Below are 17,334 nucleotides of genomic sequence, written 5' to 3' on the forward strand. Positions count from 1 at the left end.
TCCTGAGTGGCCCCAGACACTTGAGCTATGTGGCCCCAAAGGCTGGAAGGGCAGGACCCAATGATTGCCTGTTTAAACATGTTCCTCTGGGGGGTGGGGGGTAGGGGGAATGGCGCTCTATGATTTAGTGTCTCATAACACTGAATCACCAGATGGCAAGTAGCTGTAGCTATTGAAGAATGTGTAATCTCAGACTCCCCCTCCCACCATCCCCTCACCCACAATTCCCTGGCCCTCATCCCCTCTCTTCTGAGGCTACCTTCCCTTGGACCCTCAGCTGTCAGGGTTGACCTTGGGGGAGGTGTCCTACTCTCCCCACATGGTGCATGAGCACTCATTCATCGAATCTGGTTGTCCATCAAGAAATGCTGAAGGATAGAATGTAAACAAACAGATTTTGAAGATTCGTTCTCTATTGAAGAGGTTACTTGGTGGCTAGAAGCTGGCTCCCACTCCCACAAGCAGCCTAACCCTAGTGATAGGGAAGGGGAGACCACAGAGCAGCATAGTAGAAAGGGCATTAGACTCAAGAATCAAGAAACCTGGGTTTTAATCCCAGCTTTGTCAGTGACTTGCTGTGTGACTTTAGGTAAGCTGTGTTCCCTCTCTGAGTCTCAGTTGTAAAATGAAAGTGTTGGACCAGGTGATCTCTAAGTTCCCTTTCAGTACTAACAATCTGTAAATTTAAACCAGGGTTGTTCACCTGTGAAAGGGAAACGGGGTGAAAGGGGAGAAATTCTCTATCCCTCCGGCCCTCATGGGGATACCAGAATGAGAGACAGGAGAATGCCAATCGGGTAACTAACACACCTTGATGAACCACTTCTGTGTCCAGACCTGGGCTCTGAGGGGCTGGAGAAAGGGATGGTCGGGGGGAGACAGAAAAGGAGCTCACAGTGTCCAGGGAGCCAGGAAGACTAGCCCCAGGTTTCACCCTTGGAGAGTTCCCAGTGTGGAGGAGCTGGAGGAAGAGCAAACCTAGGGGAGCTGATAGTCTGGCTAGGAGAGAGCACACGCATACAAAATTGTTGCAGAAAAAAAACAAGCCAGCAAGTGTGAGATTGTGCAGTTGCAATAAAGGGCTTTAATTTTTTGAAGAAGGAAGGAAGGAAGGAAGGAAGGAAGGAAGGAAGGAAGGAAGGAAGGAAGGAAGGAAGGAAGGAAGGAAGGAAGGAAGGAAGGAAGGAAGGAAGGAAGAGGGTCCTGCAGACTGGGGGTGGTTGGGGCAGGCTTTCTGCAGGAGGAGACGTGTGTTAGGCCTCGACACAAGGGTGGGATTTGGACTGATGGGAGCCAGGGAAACACTGAGTAGGGAAGTATCCTTGAGGAAAATAGAGTGCTTCCCCACAGAGGACCAGCAGGGTTATGTCTCTGGGCTTAAGAGCGCCCAGCAAAATGTGGCCCTGTCCTAGAGGGACCCAGATCCTCAGGAAACAGAATCAAGCCTGATTGATGGGGACACTCAAGTGGGAGTGTGAGCAGAGCCTAACTAGGGTGTCTGGGGATTTACTGCCCAGGCCACCAAAAAGCCAAAAAGCACTTATCCTTCATTCCTTTGTTCTTTTGTTCCTTCCTTCTTTCTCTCCCTCTGTGCACATAGGGAATCATACCTTTTACCTGTGAATGCTCTACCCAAAGAAATAAATTCTGATGGCTGAAACCTTGAAAAATATCTTGGGATTTTCGGGCTAGATTTTTTTTTAAGGACCTTGCTTTAAACCCAAATCACTGTAGCTCTCACTGATTGACCAACAATAGGTCTCAAGCCACATTTGGTCATTGTTTGGGCTCTGACATTTCAGAATGAGTGTAAATAGCAATTGTTTCTGTTTTGCCCAAAAACCCTGAGGTCTTCCCCTCCCAAACTGATCTTTTTTTTTTTTGACTAGGTAAAAAAGGTCATTCTTTGTCTAATTTTTTACCTAGGCTTAATCACTGAATGGGTGCTGCCTCAAACAAACTGAGACCTAGAAAAGACCCTAGCTTAAAAAAGCCAAGGTCTCCAACTGCATCCAGGGCCATCTCCAATAGTCCTGATCTGTATCTGGCCACTGGAACCAGATGGCTCTGGAGGAAAAAGTGAGGCTGGTGACTCTACACAGCCCTCCCTCACTTAAATCCAGTTCACTTGCAAGTCATGACATCACCTTCAAGAATAAAGAACAAACAATTGTAGAAATTGTGGAACATAGCACTTAATTAGCAAGGATAACGAGTTAAAATAGCAAACTTCCAGGTCATGATGGGTGAGCTCCTCTCCTAGCTTTGTCCAGTTCCCCAATCCAGAACTGGCTGGCTAATGTATCCCCGGGTTTCTGGTAATACTGCCCACCCCCAACTAAACCGAAGATAAGCTTCATGTTGCTCTCCTTGGATACAAAAATTGCCTGTTGGGTTTGAGGATCCAAACCTTCCAGGACCTAGAAATGAGAAGCAAGGGAGCTAGGAAAAGCCTTCTAGGGTCTAAACTCCAGTGCACATCATGAGATCATAGACTCAGAGCCAAAAGGGGCCTTAGAGATTATCTGGTTCAATCTTTAGACCATCTAGTCCCATTTTATAGATGAGGAAACTGAGACCCAGAGAATTGAAGCAATTTGCCTGAATTCACACGAGCAGGTAGCAGCCAGACAAGGATTCCAACTAATTCCATATTCAGCGCTCTTGCTGCCCGTACCATGTTACTTCCCCCTTCAGCTGTGTCTTTCATTACTGGTCCTGAGGTTGTCATTTTTTTTCCAATCATGTCTGACTTTGTCAACCCCATTTAGGGTTTTCTTGGCAAAGATACTGGAGTGGTTTGCCATTTCCTTCTTCAGCTCATTTTACAGATAAGGAAACTGAGTCAAGTAACTTGCCCAGGGTCACACAGCTAGTATGTGTCTGAGGCCAGATTTGAACTCAGGAAGATGTCTTCCTGGCTCCAGTCCATCATTCTATGAACTACGGCGCCACCTAGCTGCCCATCACATGTCAAACTGGAGTACTCACTACACCCCCTAGTTTCCAATCTCCACTCTATGCCTGGAATGCCTTCTCTCCCCTCTCTTCCATTTTGGCCTGTAAAAATCCTATCTATCTTACTATATTGTGAACCAACAGTAGTAATCCTGCCTTATTTGTTTTTGTATTTTACCTGGGTAAGTGCTCTGCTCAGAGCAGATGCTTAACAAGCAGTTATTAAACAAATGAATGAATTCTTCAGGTCCCAATTCAAGTGTCACCTCCTCTTTGAAGCCTTCCTTGATTCTAAACTACTGAAGCACCCTTATTGTCCCTCTTATTCACTCGTCTTCCGTTGGGTGTTTAAAGTCCTCCCTAGTCTGGCTCCAACCTACCTTTCCTGATTTATTGCATATTAGTTCCTCTCATAAACTACCTTCCAGTCCAACTTACCTGCTTGCTGTTCACTAACCACTGGACAGTCCATCTTCTAGCCCTGTGTTTTCGCCTGGAATGTGCTCCCTCTCTCAGAATCCTTGCCTTCCTTCAAGGCTTAGCTCAGACAGCACCTCCTACTGAAGCCCTCCCTGATACTCCGACTTGTTAGTTGATACTTGATACTTCTCAGATTATCTTGGATTTACATACAGATTTATACGTTGTATCCTCCAATAAAGCATAAGCTCCTTCAGGACAAGAATGGCTTTTTTTTTAGACAATTGGGGTTAAATGACTTGCCCAGGGTCACACAGATAGCAAGTGTCTGAGGATGGATTTGAACTCAGGTACTCCTGACTCCAGGGCTAGCGCTCTATCTACTGTGCCACCTAGCTGCCCCCAAGAACTGCTTTTCATTTTTGGTTTTCATTCCTTAGGATTCAGTAGAGTTCCCATCAAAAAAGGAGGCAATTAAAACTGAACTGAACAAAAAACTGAATTGTTCTAATTTGTCCTCTCTAAAAGCTTGTATCTCCCTTAGGGTCTGGAACAATGCTGTGCACACAGTAGGTGCTTAATCAGTGTTTGATGTGTGCAGGAAAGTGGGGCCCTTTCTGTGGAGTTAGGTGTTGAGGGCCGATCTTAAGAGTCTGATAAGGGCTCGCTGATTAAGTGGTATGGCTCCCCACTTCCTTCCTAATTTTGAGGTCTCTGAGATATTCCTTCTCTCTCTTTGAATCTTAGATTTACATATTTACTCCTCTATGCAGGTGCCTTGGAATCTACAGCCCAATCTAGGAACCCGGATAAGGAGGAAATTCATGATTGTTACATACTCAGCAGATGTTCTGGGGAGTATCTCACAGGGAGGACTCTTTGAAGTTAGGTTAGATCTTCCCTATATATTCTGTGCCCTCAGATGAATAAACTGAGTCAGTAATTCTACTCCGCCTGGCCCATGTCATAAGTTATTTCACGCCTCTCCGTTCGGTGTACAATCTGGTTGCGGGCAACAGTTAGGCAGCACTTGCTGGGGAAACTGAGGGACCAAACCTCAGGTCCTTGGCTGTACTGTTCTGTCTTCTTGAATGCAAATGTCTGACCAGCAACCAGTAATCCTGGGAGATGGATATTTCTTGTAAATTGGAGAGTTTCTGGGATTGTGAGTCCCACTTCCTACAGGCTCCTGGCTGCCTAGTGGGAGCTCCTTCCTCCAACTACACTTCTTATCAGAGAAGAAAGTGAGGATAGATAGGATCATCCTAAACCCAAAAGGACTAAGGAGCCATGCCTGGATGGCCAGGAGGTATGGGCCTTGTGAGATGTTCAGGCGGTGCAGGTCTGACAGAAGAAAATGAAATATGTACTCAGCAGTTGTATTAAGTGCCTTCACAAGCACCAGCCCTGGAGTCAGGAGGACCTGAGTTCAAATTCAGCCTCCAACATGTAACACTCACTAGCTATGTGACTCTGGGCAAGTCACTTAACCCCAATTGCCTCACCAAAAAAAAAAATAAATAAAATAAAGTGCCTTCATCTTTGGGGGACATTATAATGATAATGATGGGCTATTCTTTCACGTTTTAAGCATTTCTTTCATGGTGGTGGGGAAAAAATAGCTATCCTATACCTGCTACATATTTTGTACATTAATTTTTTTGAGAAGGGAACCTTTTCAATCCTTTTTGGTGAGAATCACACCCTAGTTTTTGTTCTAGAGATTTTCTCTGGAGTTCTACTCTGGGGTGGGAACATAATGAGACAGAGAAAAGTCTTGGTCTATTTCTAGAAATCATAAAACATAGATCTAGAGCTGAGGTTCCTTCCAGATCTAAATCTATAATCCCATGCCCTTAAGACATTATCTCATTTGTACCTAACAAGTGGCCTGCATTGTATGCCTGACAGGTCTTAATTATTAGATGAGAAAATTGAGATTGTGAGATGGCGAAGTAATATTTCCCCTGGTCACATGGCTAATAAAAGTCTGAGGAGGCCTTTGAACACAGGTTTTCCTGACTCCAGATTCAGCTCCCTAGTCACATCTCGCCTTGAGTTGTAGAGCAGGGATTCTAATTCTGGTTCCCATGGCCAGTGCTTTTCCCATTATTGTATATTGCCTCCCTAAGTCAATGAGAGGAGGTGGATAAGGAGGAACAATATTAATCACAAACATATGTGTGTGTGTATACACATATAAACATATACACACATAAATACATATATACACATACGTGTATATGTGTGTGTATAGATAGACACATACATATACGTGTGTGTGTATGTATGTGTGTGTGTGTGGTCTTCCTGCCTCAAGTCTACTCCATCCCCCATTTAGCCACCACAATGATCTTAAAACGCAGTTCTGATCATGTCACCCCGTCCCACCTCAATAAACTCCAGTGGCTCCCTATTGCCTCCAGAAGTAAATACAAAATGCTGTTTGGCATTTGGCAAATGGCCCTTCATAACCTAGCCACTTCCTAGACCTTAATCCCTGTACTTCTGATCCAGTGACACTGGTGTCCTGGCTGTTCCACAAACACAACCCTCCATCTCTCAGCTCCAGGCATTTCCTCTGGCAGTCGCCCATGCTTGGAACGCTCTCCCTCCTCTGGTCCAACTATTGACCTCCTTGACTTCCTTTAAGTCCCAGCCGAAATCCCTTCTTTTACTGGGAGCCTTCGCCAAACCGTCGTAATTCTAGTATCCTCCCTCTATTAATTATTTCCTACTTATCCTGCACATAGCTTGCTTTGCATATATTTGTTTGACTATCGTCTTCCCCGTTAGATTGTAAGCTCCTTGAGGGCTGGGACTGCTTTGTGCCTCCTTTTGTGCCCCTAGTAATTAGCACAGTGTATGGCATGTAGTAGGCATTTAATAAATGTTTATTGATTGAGTGACTGATATATATTGTACATACAACACACACTCACATATGGTTTTAACTTTCCAAAACTCCTTTCACATCCATTATTTCACCTGATCCTCACAATAGCCTGGCAGCTTGGTGTACTGGATGCTGTGCTAGACTTGGGAGTCCAGATGATCTGAGTTCAAATTCCACTTCAGACGCTTACTTGCTATGTGACTCATGGGCAAATGTCACTTATAATGTCTTTTGGCCTCAGTTTCCTCATCTGTAAAATAGGGATAATAAAAGTGCCTATCTCTCAGGGTTGTGAGATAAATGAGATATCATGTAAAGTGATTTGTAAACCTTAAAACACAATATAAATGCTGTTATTGTTGTTAATAAAATCCCTCTAAAGGAGGGAGGAGAGGACAGTGCTCAAACCTAGGTCTGTGTGGCCTTTGACAAGTCCCTCTTTCTCTCATGAAGAGAATGTGAGCTCCTGAGACCAGGGACTATTTCATCTTCTGTCTGAACCCCTAGCACCTAGCCTGACAGACAGTAGGCCCTTTACAAATGCTCCTTGATTAAATTGACCTCAGTTTTCTCATTTGTAAAATGAGGATTTTTTTCTAGATGGTCTCAGGTTTTTTTCCAACTATGAATCTATGATTCTGAGATTCATCTTGCAGACTAGGAAAATGAGGCAGAAGTGAGCTGCTCACGGTCATAAAATGACTCACTGTCCCGTCTAAGACCAGAAACTAAGTCTCCTGAGTCTGATGTTTTCACTCTCTTAGAGAAAAGTCTGGAGAGGTCCTATGGTTTTCATCTCCTTGGGAAGTGGCTCCCAGTATGGGTCATAATGGGTTTGCTGGGAAGCTCTGTTGCTGTTCCTCTAATCTGGTTGTTACCACAATGCTGGTCCTGGAGGGTGTTGGACCTAATCAATCCATTAAGGGGCTGAGGAGGAGATAAGAGAGGGCGGAAAGATTATAGGTAGCTGATACCGTCCACACTGTCCATCATCAATACCGCCAAGGATGGGTGCTCAGGCTGACCTATAAGCTTCATGTTAGAAAGTATAGGGGCAGCTAGGTGGCGCAGTGGATAGAGCACCGGCCCTGAAGTCAGTAGGACCTGAGTTCAAATCCGGTCTCAGACCAAACACTTGACACTTACTAGCTGTGTGACCCTGGGCAAGTCACTTAACCCCATTGCCTAACCAAAAAAAAAAAAGTATAGAGGAGGTGTGGCCCCTGCACTCAAGGAGATACATACCTGGGACACCAGTAGGAGAATCCTTGCAAAACAGTCTACAAATAAATACATATCAACATGGTGCCAAAGATCATAGGATTATGGATCTAGAGCTAGAAGGGACCTTAGAGGTCATTAGTCTAACTCTCCCTTTTTTACAGATGAAGAAACTGAGGCCAAGAGAGCTGAAGTGATTTGCCCAAAGTATACAGGTCCTTAGTGACAACAGCCAGAATTCGGACTCAGGTCTCAGGACTTGATGTCAGTGCTCTTTGTACAGGAGGTGAGCTGGAAGCCACTGAGGCAAAGAGTCAACAGCTGGGATCCCTTCCTGTGGTAAGACTTCCTGGCAGGGGTGGTTTTTGAATCTGGGTTTGGAAGGAGGTGATGGACATAGATGGACAGGAGGAGATGACTTCTTGCAAAGGCATAGAGGAAATGCAAAGGCGTCACGTAGCTCTGGTATTGGTGTAGGGATGGGAAGCACATCATTCAATCCAACAAACCTGTATAAAATAACTGCTGTGCACAGAACACTGGGCTAGGCCATGTGCTTGACTGCACTATTTCCTTTCAAACACTCTACAATCCAATTAAACTGGCTTTCTTACTATCACTTACACACCACAATAACTCTCTCATCTCAGCCTTTTCCCTGGCTGCCCCACTGGCTGGAACACTCATTTCCCCAGCTCAGACTCACCCTTTACATGAAGCTCTTCTTGAACCACCCCAGATGCCTTCTCTTCCTCCCAATTACCATGCATTTATTTTCTATATATTTACACGTGCGCACGTTATCTCCTCTAACAGAAAGTGAGCTCCTTGAAGGCAAGCATTCTTTTTGCCTTTGTCCTTGTACCCCTAGAACCTGGCACATTAATAAATAGGCTCTTAATAAGTGTTTGTTGATTGACTGACTGATTGATTTATGGGTAAATAAAAAGTTCAAACAAGACAGATTTCTTGCCTTCATGAAGCTTACAGCCTAGAAGGAAGATACAGACAATAGTACAAATAACTCTTATAGAAAATAGTATATTATTTTGTGCATAAAAGATATAGATAATGAGTAAGGTCAGGGGAAAGGGAAGGGGAAGGCAGAATACAGGAGAAAGAACAAGGATTGAAAACAGTTTGAGCAAAGATAAGGAGGACGGGAATTAAATTGCATGGTAGGTTTGCTGAATAATGAGCAGTCCTGGACTGAAGTTTGGCTGAAGTTTATAGTTCATAAGAGTGAACGATATCCCAGTTTGGTATAACTCCCATGGTTTGTTGTGGCATAGGTGGAGGGGAGTACAACAAGGCTAGAAAGGTAAGATGTGGGGGTGGGGGGGTCTCAGGCTGTGGAAGGCTTTGTGTGCCAGGCTACTGAGTGAACTTTACTCAAAAGGTAATGGTGGTTGTTCTTCATTCTCAAAGAGGACCAAAATGACCTCACTATGCTAGAGTCAAGTTTCAGCGTGTCCGACTGTGGCTGATCAGACCAACACAAGCTCGGAATGTTCTACCACAGGTTGGGCACAAATAGTCCACGTGAACATTTGGGGTGGAATCTCTAAATCTGCGCATCTTTCATTTCTTTTGAGCTACTTCAATTCTGCTTTGCTCATAGATGACAGCACCTTCTCTGATGTGGGCACGCCATGCTGAGCAGTCCTGTGCCAGTGTCTCCCGTGTCACACAATGAATTCCAAAGATTTTAAGAGAGACCTTGAGAGTGTTCTTGTATCACTTCTGACCACCATGTGAACAATTTGCCCTGTGTGAGTTCTCCATAAAATACTCTTTTTGGCAAGCATACCTTTTGCATTCAAACAACGTGGCCAGCCCATCAGAGTCGAGTTCTCTGAAGTAGAGTTTCAATACTTGGCAGTTTAGTCCAAGAAAGGCCCTCAGTGTCTGGTATCTTATCCTGCCAGGTGATCTTCAGAATCTTCCTAAGATAATTCAAATAGAAATGATTGAGCTTCCTGGCATGGCGCTGGTATACTCTCCAGGTTTCACAGGCATACAACAATGAGTCAGTACAAGGGCTCTGTAGACCTTCAGTTTGGTGGTCAGTCCAATGCCTCTTCTCTCCCATACTTTCCCTCACAGCCTCCCAAACACTGAGCTAGCTCTGGCAATGTGTGAATCAACCTCATTATCAATGTGTATATCCCTGAAAGGTACTCTACCAAGGTAAGTGAACTTATCCACAGCATTCAAAACTTCTCCATTTGTTGTAATGGATGGTTCCATGTATGGATGTGATGGTGGTTGATGGGACACCTGTGTTTTCTTGGTGTTAATTGTTAGGCCAAAATTAGCACAAGTAGCAGAGAATCGATCCACACTTGGTTGTGTCTCAGCTTCAGAGGCTGCATTGAGTGCACAGTTATCTGCAAACAGAAAATTATACACCAAGACTCCCTCCACTTTGGTCTTGGCTTGTAGCCTTTTCAAGTTGAAGAATTTATCATCAGTGCGGTAGCTGACCTTGATGCCATGTTCATCCTCATCGAAAGTAGTTGACAACATGGCTGAAAACATCATGCTAAAAAGCATGGGAGCAAGCACACATCCTTGTTTCACTCCATTAGTGACTGGGAAAGCACAAGAGCACAGTCTATTATCCAGAACCTGAGCAAGAATACCATCATGAAACTGATGTACAATGCTGATGAACTTCTCCAGGCAACCAAATTTTGACATAATTTTCCATAAGCCCTCATGACTGACAGTATCAAAGGTCTTGCTCAGATCTACAAATGTTACATACTGACCTCTATTCTATCCTGTCATTTCTCCTGGAGGTGTTGGGCAGCAAACACCATATCGACCACTCCTCAGCCCTTTCTGAAGCCACACTGGCTCTCAGATAGGTGACCATCACCCATACTCAAAAGGCAACAGGCAGCCATTGAAGGGTACTGAATGGAGAAGACCTGGAGATGTCTAAGGATGAAAAGTATATTAGTAATATGAAGGATGGTTCAGAAAGGTGAAGACTGGATGTAATAAGATTTGCTAGAAAGCTCTTAAGACGGTTCAGATGGGTGAGAAAAAGGGCTGATATTGGGGTGGTAACAATGGGACTAGAGGACAGATTCAAGAGATATTAGAAAGGTGAAATATGTGGGGCATGGTAGAATATGACAGTTGAGGGAAAGAGAAGAGTTAAAAAATATGATTAAAGGAGACGGGATAAGGAGTGAAGTCACTTATAGAGAGTGAATTTAGAAGGAGAAGCAGGTTTTGGGGGAATTAAACTTGCCAAAGTGATGAATGAGACCATGTTTAGAAGTATGAATGAGTGAATGAATGAATGAATGAATGAATGAATGAATGAAAAAGCATTTATTAAGCACTTACTATAAACCAAATGCTGTGCTAAACCCTGAGATACAGACAGGAAAAAGGAACAATTTCTCTTCTCAAGGAGCTCACATTCTAATAATGGGAAATAATACATAGAGGAGAGGACTCGGCCTCAAGTTGGATGAAAAGGCCTCAGTGGTTCTTTTCCCTCCAGTCTTTAGTAGCTGTGGCTGCTGAGGTGGTGAAGCTAATGCTGGCAGAGACAGCTGTCCAGTCTACAATGGTTATTTTCATTTTTATTATTATAATCATTTGTGTACATAGCTTTCTTGATTCTGCTTTCTTTGCTCTGTATCTGTCCTCCCTGTAAATTTTTCCATGTTTCTCCAAATTCCTTTCATCTGCTCCATGTCTTATGGAATATTACATTGACATTAATATGCCACCAATTGTTATCAGTGGGATTGATGGACATCTACATTGTTTTCAATTTTTTACTACCACTAAAGTGCAGCTATGACTATTTTGAGCTATGATTTTTTTTATCTCTAGCAGCATTATTTCAATTCAGTCCTTTCCCTAACTCACTCCCCCAGCTCATTATCCATTTATCAATTACTATTAGTAAAGCAAGTAAAAGTAAAGTAAAGTAAAAGTAAAAGCAGTTCTGTATAGTAGAAAAGACTACTGGATTTGAAGCCACAGGACAGGGTTCTTGTCTCAGCTCTGTCACTCTCTAGCTATGTGTCCTTGGGTCAGGTACTTGACCTAAAGTGATTGGGCTTCAATCTGTAATTGAGATGTTTCGTGTGGTTCTCTGAACAGATGTACCAATGGATGTAAAAGTGAGATGTTGGATTATAACTCTAAGCTTTCTATGACCTCATGATTGAATAAAAATGCTGTACATTTTTCTTGTAAAGGAAGAAAAAATAGATGACCAACTTAAGATTATAAGTAGCAGAGTGGCCAATGGGCATCAATGGAAGAAGCCCCCATACCAGGATTTTCCTAGTATCCACTAAAAGAAAACACTAAAAAACATTTTTTTCCAAAAGAAGGAGGGTGGGATGAAGTGGTGTCCAGAGACTGAGATCCACAATAGCACAGTATAGATTGGGGACAGATGGGAGAAAAAAGGGCAACACATAGTTTTGTTTCGGAAGAGCATCTAGCAAAGCTAAATAGGGTCTTATGTGCTGATTATCATGGCAGGTTAAAAAAACAAAGGATTACCATTATACAACTGTAGCAATTTTTAAAAACTCTCATAAAGAAGTGTGTCTCTACTCAATTCTCAGGATATCCTAAAAACTGAGGCCCGGAGAAGGGCAAAGATTTGTTTAAGGTTATATATCCAGTTAGAGGAAGAGTTGAAACTTTTCTGAATCCCACCCTAGGACCCTTTACATACAACATGCTAGTACCAGATTAGTATGCTGGCACTCTGCTCATAAGGGGCGCCCTGCCCTACCCCCAACATTTGTATTTCAATACTTTAACCTAAATTAATGTCCACATAATCAGTGAATTGTGAGATGGAGGTCATTGGTGGTGGAGCTCTACACCACGCAGGGGATGGAATAGGATGGGCATAGGATACCCTACCAAGGCCCTGATCAGTAATTTCCTCTCTTCTGAGCTAAGAAGGTGTCTCTTCCCTTTTCATAAATCCATGAAGGACAAAGCTCTTGTAGAGAGAGCAAGGGTGGTGGGAGCCAGTGGACGAGGGCCAGGAGGGAAGGGGAAGAACAGGTTTCTCTGGTGTGGAAATAGGTCTGTTCCATGCTACATGAGAACAATAATGCCTTTCATCTATTTTTACCACTTTTGCCACTGTTATCTCATTACCCAGGAAGAAGCTTGGAGGCCCAAAGAGAAGTAGCTTTTCCAAGGTTACACAGCTGGTTGTGGCAGAGGAAGGACTAGAATTCAGGACATATCAGAGGTCACCAGACCAACCCCCTCATTTTACAGACAAGGTAAATGACTTACCTAGGGTCATACCAGCTGTAAGCAGCAGGATCAGGATTTGAAACCAGGTCTTTTGATTCTCATGCCCTATGTTCTTCCCTAGTTCTTCAAGAACCAGGCCTAGAACTCAAGTCTCCTGACTTTCAGTCTAGTCCTCATCAGTCTCCCAATCTAAGGAGAGACTTCTTAGATATTTCTGCCTTGTGTTTCCACAAACCTGCCACTGCTTCCCCTTCAAATTTAACATCTAATAATAATGGCTAACATTTATATTGCACTTTAAGGTTTCCAAAGCACTTTACAAACGTTACCTCATTTTTATCTTCACAACTACTCTGGGAGACAGATACTATTATTCTTCTTCCCCTTTTACAGATGAGGAAACTAAGGCAGGAGGAGGTTAAGTGACTTGCCCAGGTTCACACACTTGGTAAGTCTCTGAGGTGGGATTTGAACTCAGGTCTTCCTGAGTCCAGGTCCAGAATTCTATCCACACCTTGCTGCCTACCTTTAATGCAGGGGTAGGGAAGGGGATGTGTGGGAGGGATAAAGGGGCAGATGAGTGACAAATGCCTGGACATCAAGATGAGAGGTGCAGAAAAAGATACAAAATATGTGTCTACTATCCCAAACTGTCATGCCATCAGGGCAGGGCTTCTCAATTTTGTATTCTAACCTCCAGAGCAAAATTAGCTGGTCCCTTGACTTACTCAGGACAAAGAGTTCAAAGTCCAAAAAGCAGAGATTCAGTGCCCATCCTAATCATATATACTAACTCCAATCTATACAGACTTTGAAGGTCTTCCTCCCAACAATTCTGTGAAGGAGGTAGCTCAGGAATAATCACCCCCATTTCAAAATCACACAGTGATTTACCCATGATCACAAAGCTGGGAAATATCAGAGATCTTCCAGCTCTCAACGGGTTCCCCAAGAGGACTGACTACCATGTCAGACAGGAAGCCAGGGGGAGGGTCCTCTTCTGAGTTTCCGCCTTACCTCAGCTTTTTGGAATCATCTTCCTTCAAAGCTGAGCTCAAATACCATCTCCTTCACATACAGATTTTCCTGATCTCCCTCTCCCCAGCTTCTATCGCCTCCCCCATCGAATTACTTTGTTCATATTTTGCATTTACTAATCAGAGACTTCAGCCATGCTCACTTTATCCCCAGCTCAGCTCATTCAATGGATTTCCTCACCTTCTTAGCAGCAGCTTGCCCTTAGAAGGGCACCCCCTTCCCTTGTTCCCACTCGTTTTTCAGTTCCCCTTTATACACTGTTTTCCCCGATTAGAATGGAAGCTCCTTAAAGGCAGGGATCATCTTGTTTGCTTGTATTTGTAACCCCAACATTTAGCACAGTGCCTAGCACATAGTAGTTAAAAGTGATTTATTATTTATGTACCTGCTGATTTCCCTGATAGAATGTAAGCTCCCTGAGGGCAAGGACTGTTTCATTTTTATCTTAGTATCCCTAATGCCTGGAAAGGTGCCTAGCACCTAGCAATCAATTAATCAATTATTGCTGATTGACTCTGAAACCAATACAGTGCTTGTCAAGAAATCAGTCTTAACTGAGTGGCTACTAAGGTGTGTCCAGTTTACTTTGGGGAAGACCGGAGAAGGAGGAAGAGGAAAAGAAGAAGTGGAGGAAAAGTCAGGTCCCTGCCATAACAGAGTTCAGTCTCATCAGGAAGCCGAGTCACTCACTTTTCAGAATCTTTTCTATCCTTGAAGCCTCCGCCCTTAGGCCTTCCCCCTTCCAAAACTTGCACTGATCACCTGGACCAACAGTGTTGCTCCTTTTTCTATGGTTTAGCAGTCCTTAGAGTCTGGTTCACTTTAACAAACATTGACCCGGCATCTATGAGCTGATGGTCCCCACTAAGCAGGGAAGATAGAGAAGTGAATAAGGCATAGTCACTGTTTTCATGATGGTCACAGTCTGGCAGCAGGGTGTAAATACATCCCAGCACAAAACAGGTTTCAATTCCTTGAGGACAGCATGTTTGTGGCATCCGATCCTTGTCTCCACAGGGCTAGCATAGTTCCTTCTACATGATAAATGTCCTTAATAAATGTTTGCTGAAATAAATTGTATATGAGGGCCCAAGGGAGTCTGAAGTGTAATGTTGAGCCCCCAGGAAAGATAGGCATTACTATGCTTCTTGGCCTTATCTTTCTTATTATCTTATGAAAGGCAGCTTTCACGGCGGCCAGGAGAGATTGGACCTTGGAACTAAGAAATATCTGGCCTCTGACTTAACATATTGGCTGTAACTGTGGGGAAGTTGTTTAATCTTTTTAGGCCAGATTAAAATGTAATCGGAAAATATGGAAAATAAAAATATAATAGAACATAGATAATGTTAATATGTCATTTTCTAAGTCAATATGTGGCCTGCAGGGATCCTTATGTATGGTTTGGTTGCCTCCCTTCTATTTGAGTTTGACATCACTGACCTTGGCTGCTCTAAGACTATATGGTGGTAACCCACACTGGTAGAGGGAGCTTCCTCTTCAGGGAGTTCCTTATGCCAGTGAGATCACAGTTCTGGTCCCCATCTCTTGGTATCTTTCCATAAGTGCCTCCCTTTCAATTAGACTGTGAATCTCTTCAGGGCAGGGACTAAATCCATCTTTCCCACACCACCACAAAGCCTAGGAGATAATAGATATTCGATAAATGTTTCTTAGTTGTTGACCAAAAAGGTTTTCTTTTTGACCGACTTGCAATTTCATTAGTGTCCTGAGTTCTCAATGAGGCATCTTTTCAACTTAGTCTTAGAGCAGAGGTTCTTAACCTGGGGTCTGTGACCCGAAAAGAAATGGGGAAAAATAACAGTTTTATTTCAGTATAATTGGGTTTCCTTTGTGATCTTATCTATTTTATTTTTTTTCACTATTGTTCTGAGAAGTCCAAAGACATCATCAGAGTGCCAGAGAGGTTCACAACATAAAAAAGTCAAGGCCCTGTCCTAGGGAGATGCCTCAGGCACTTCAAGGTTTAGTGAGCATCTAGAGGATTACATATCCAGTATGTTGGAGAAGAGACTGGAACCCAAGTTTTCCTGGCTCCGAAGTGGGTTCTCTATCCACTCCATCACTGCAAAGATAACTAACAATAACATGCCTGGGCCATGACATTTGAGATCTTAGGTTATGGATATGTTTAACCATGACCCCCTATATTGTGGGGCTTCCTTGAAGGTTCGAATTGGCACCTATCCTTACTGACCTCCTCCTCAAGTGAAAGGATATCTCCTCCCCATGGCAATGGTTAAGGGGCAGGGAAGAGGAACAAATAATCTTTGCCTCTGCCTCTTTCGACCTTGGAGGATGGAGTGAGTCTTCTGCACCTCCTCCTGTCTGCCTTTCTCCCAAACACCAGCCCTGTGCAGCAAGCAGGTTCTACTAACCTGCTTAAACAAACAAGTCCCCGGTTGCCATGGTGAAGGGAATGGCGTTGGGGGGAACGAGATGAGGAGATTATGCAGAGGCCTAAAATAGGCCTGAGGCTGGAGGAGGAGGGGAAGGAGAACTCCTGGGGGACATTGCAGACCTAGACTGAGCTGGGGGAGATGGGGGGAGGGGATGGAGAAGGGGGAAGCCCAGGAGACCACATCAGACACAGAACACAGGAAGGCATCAACCTCAAAGATATAGGACACAATGTCAGAATTAGAATGGCCCTTAGACACTAGCTTGTCCAGCACCCTCATTACAGAGATGGGGAAACTGAGTCTGAACACAGGCAAGCGATTTCTTCAAGGTTATACAATAAATTCAGGACAGTAACCAGGACTCTTGCCGGTTCATCAGTCTTCATGGCATCGAACCTCACACCTTAAAGACACCAGTTACTGAGATGGAATGCCCAGTGCCACGCCCTGGAAGGAAATAGGAAGGTGCAGGGAGGGAGAGGGTGGGCTCAGGGGAACCATAGGTACACTGTAATAACTCCTATATTTCCTTCACACATTAAGGTTTACTAAGTGCTTCCTCCACTACAGGTTACTGGAAGGTATTATTTCCCCATTTTACAGCTGAAGAAACTGAGGCTTAAGAGTGAAATGACCACCAGGGTCACACATCCAGGAGTGTCAGAGCGGGTTTCTGAACCCACCAGGGGCCTCTCTCTGATTCCAAGCCCAGCAGAAATTGTTGTCTCGAAGAATAGCATGGAAAGAATACTGTGTTCAAAAAACCCAGTCTTGCCTTTTACTGGCCTTGTTGCTATGGGCAAATGAAGTCCAAGTCTCAGTTTTCTTATCTATACAATGGGATAATAATACTTTATATCATCTACTTCCTAGGGCTTTTGGAAAGTTCTTTGTAATCTGTAAGGTGTATAGATATGTAGAGACCACTATTATGTTATTAGAATTATTACTATTACTATCGTTGTATATTTTTCATTGAGGTGGGGTGTATGTGAAGTAAGCCAAGACAATAATGGGGTGGAATCATAGTGTATCACCTGTTACCAATGCGACCTTGGACAAGTCCCTCTTTCTCTGAGCCCCAGTTTTCTTAACTGTAAAATGAGAGAATTA

The sequence above is a fragment of the Phascolarctos cinereus genome, unplaced genomic scaffold (assembly GCF_003287225.1).
Source record: "Phascolarctos cinereus isolate Bilbo 61053 unplaced genomic scaffold, phaCin_HiC Scaffold_4;HRSCAF=312, whole genome shotgun sequence".
Taxonomy (NCBI): Eukaryota; Metazoa; Chordata; class Mammalia; order Diprotodontia; family Phascolarctidae; genus Phascolarctos; species Phascolarctos cinereus.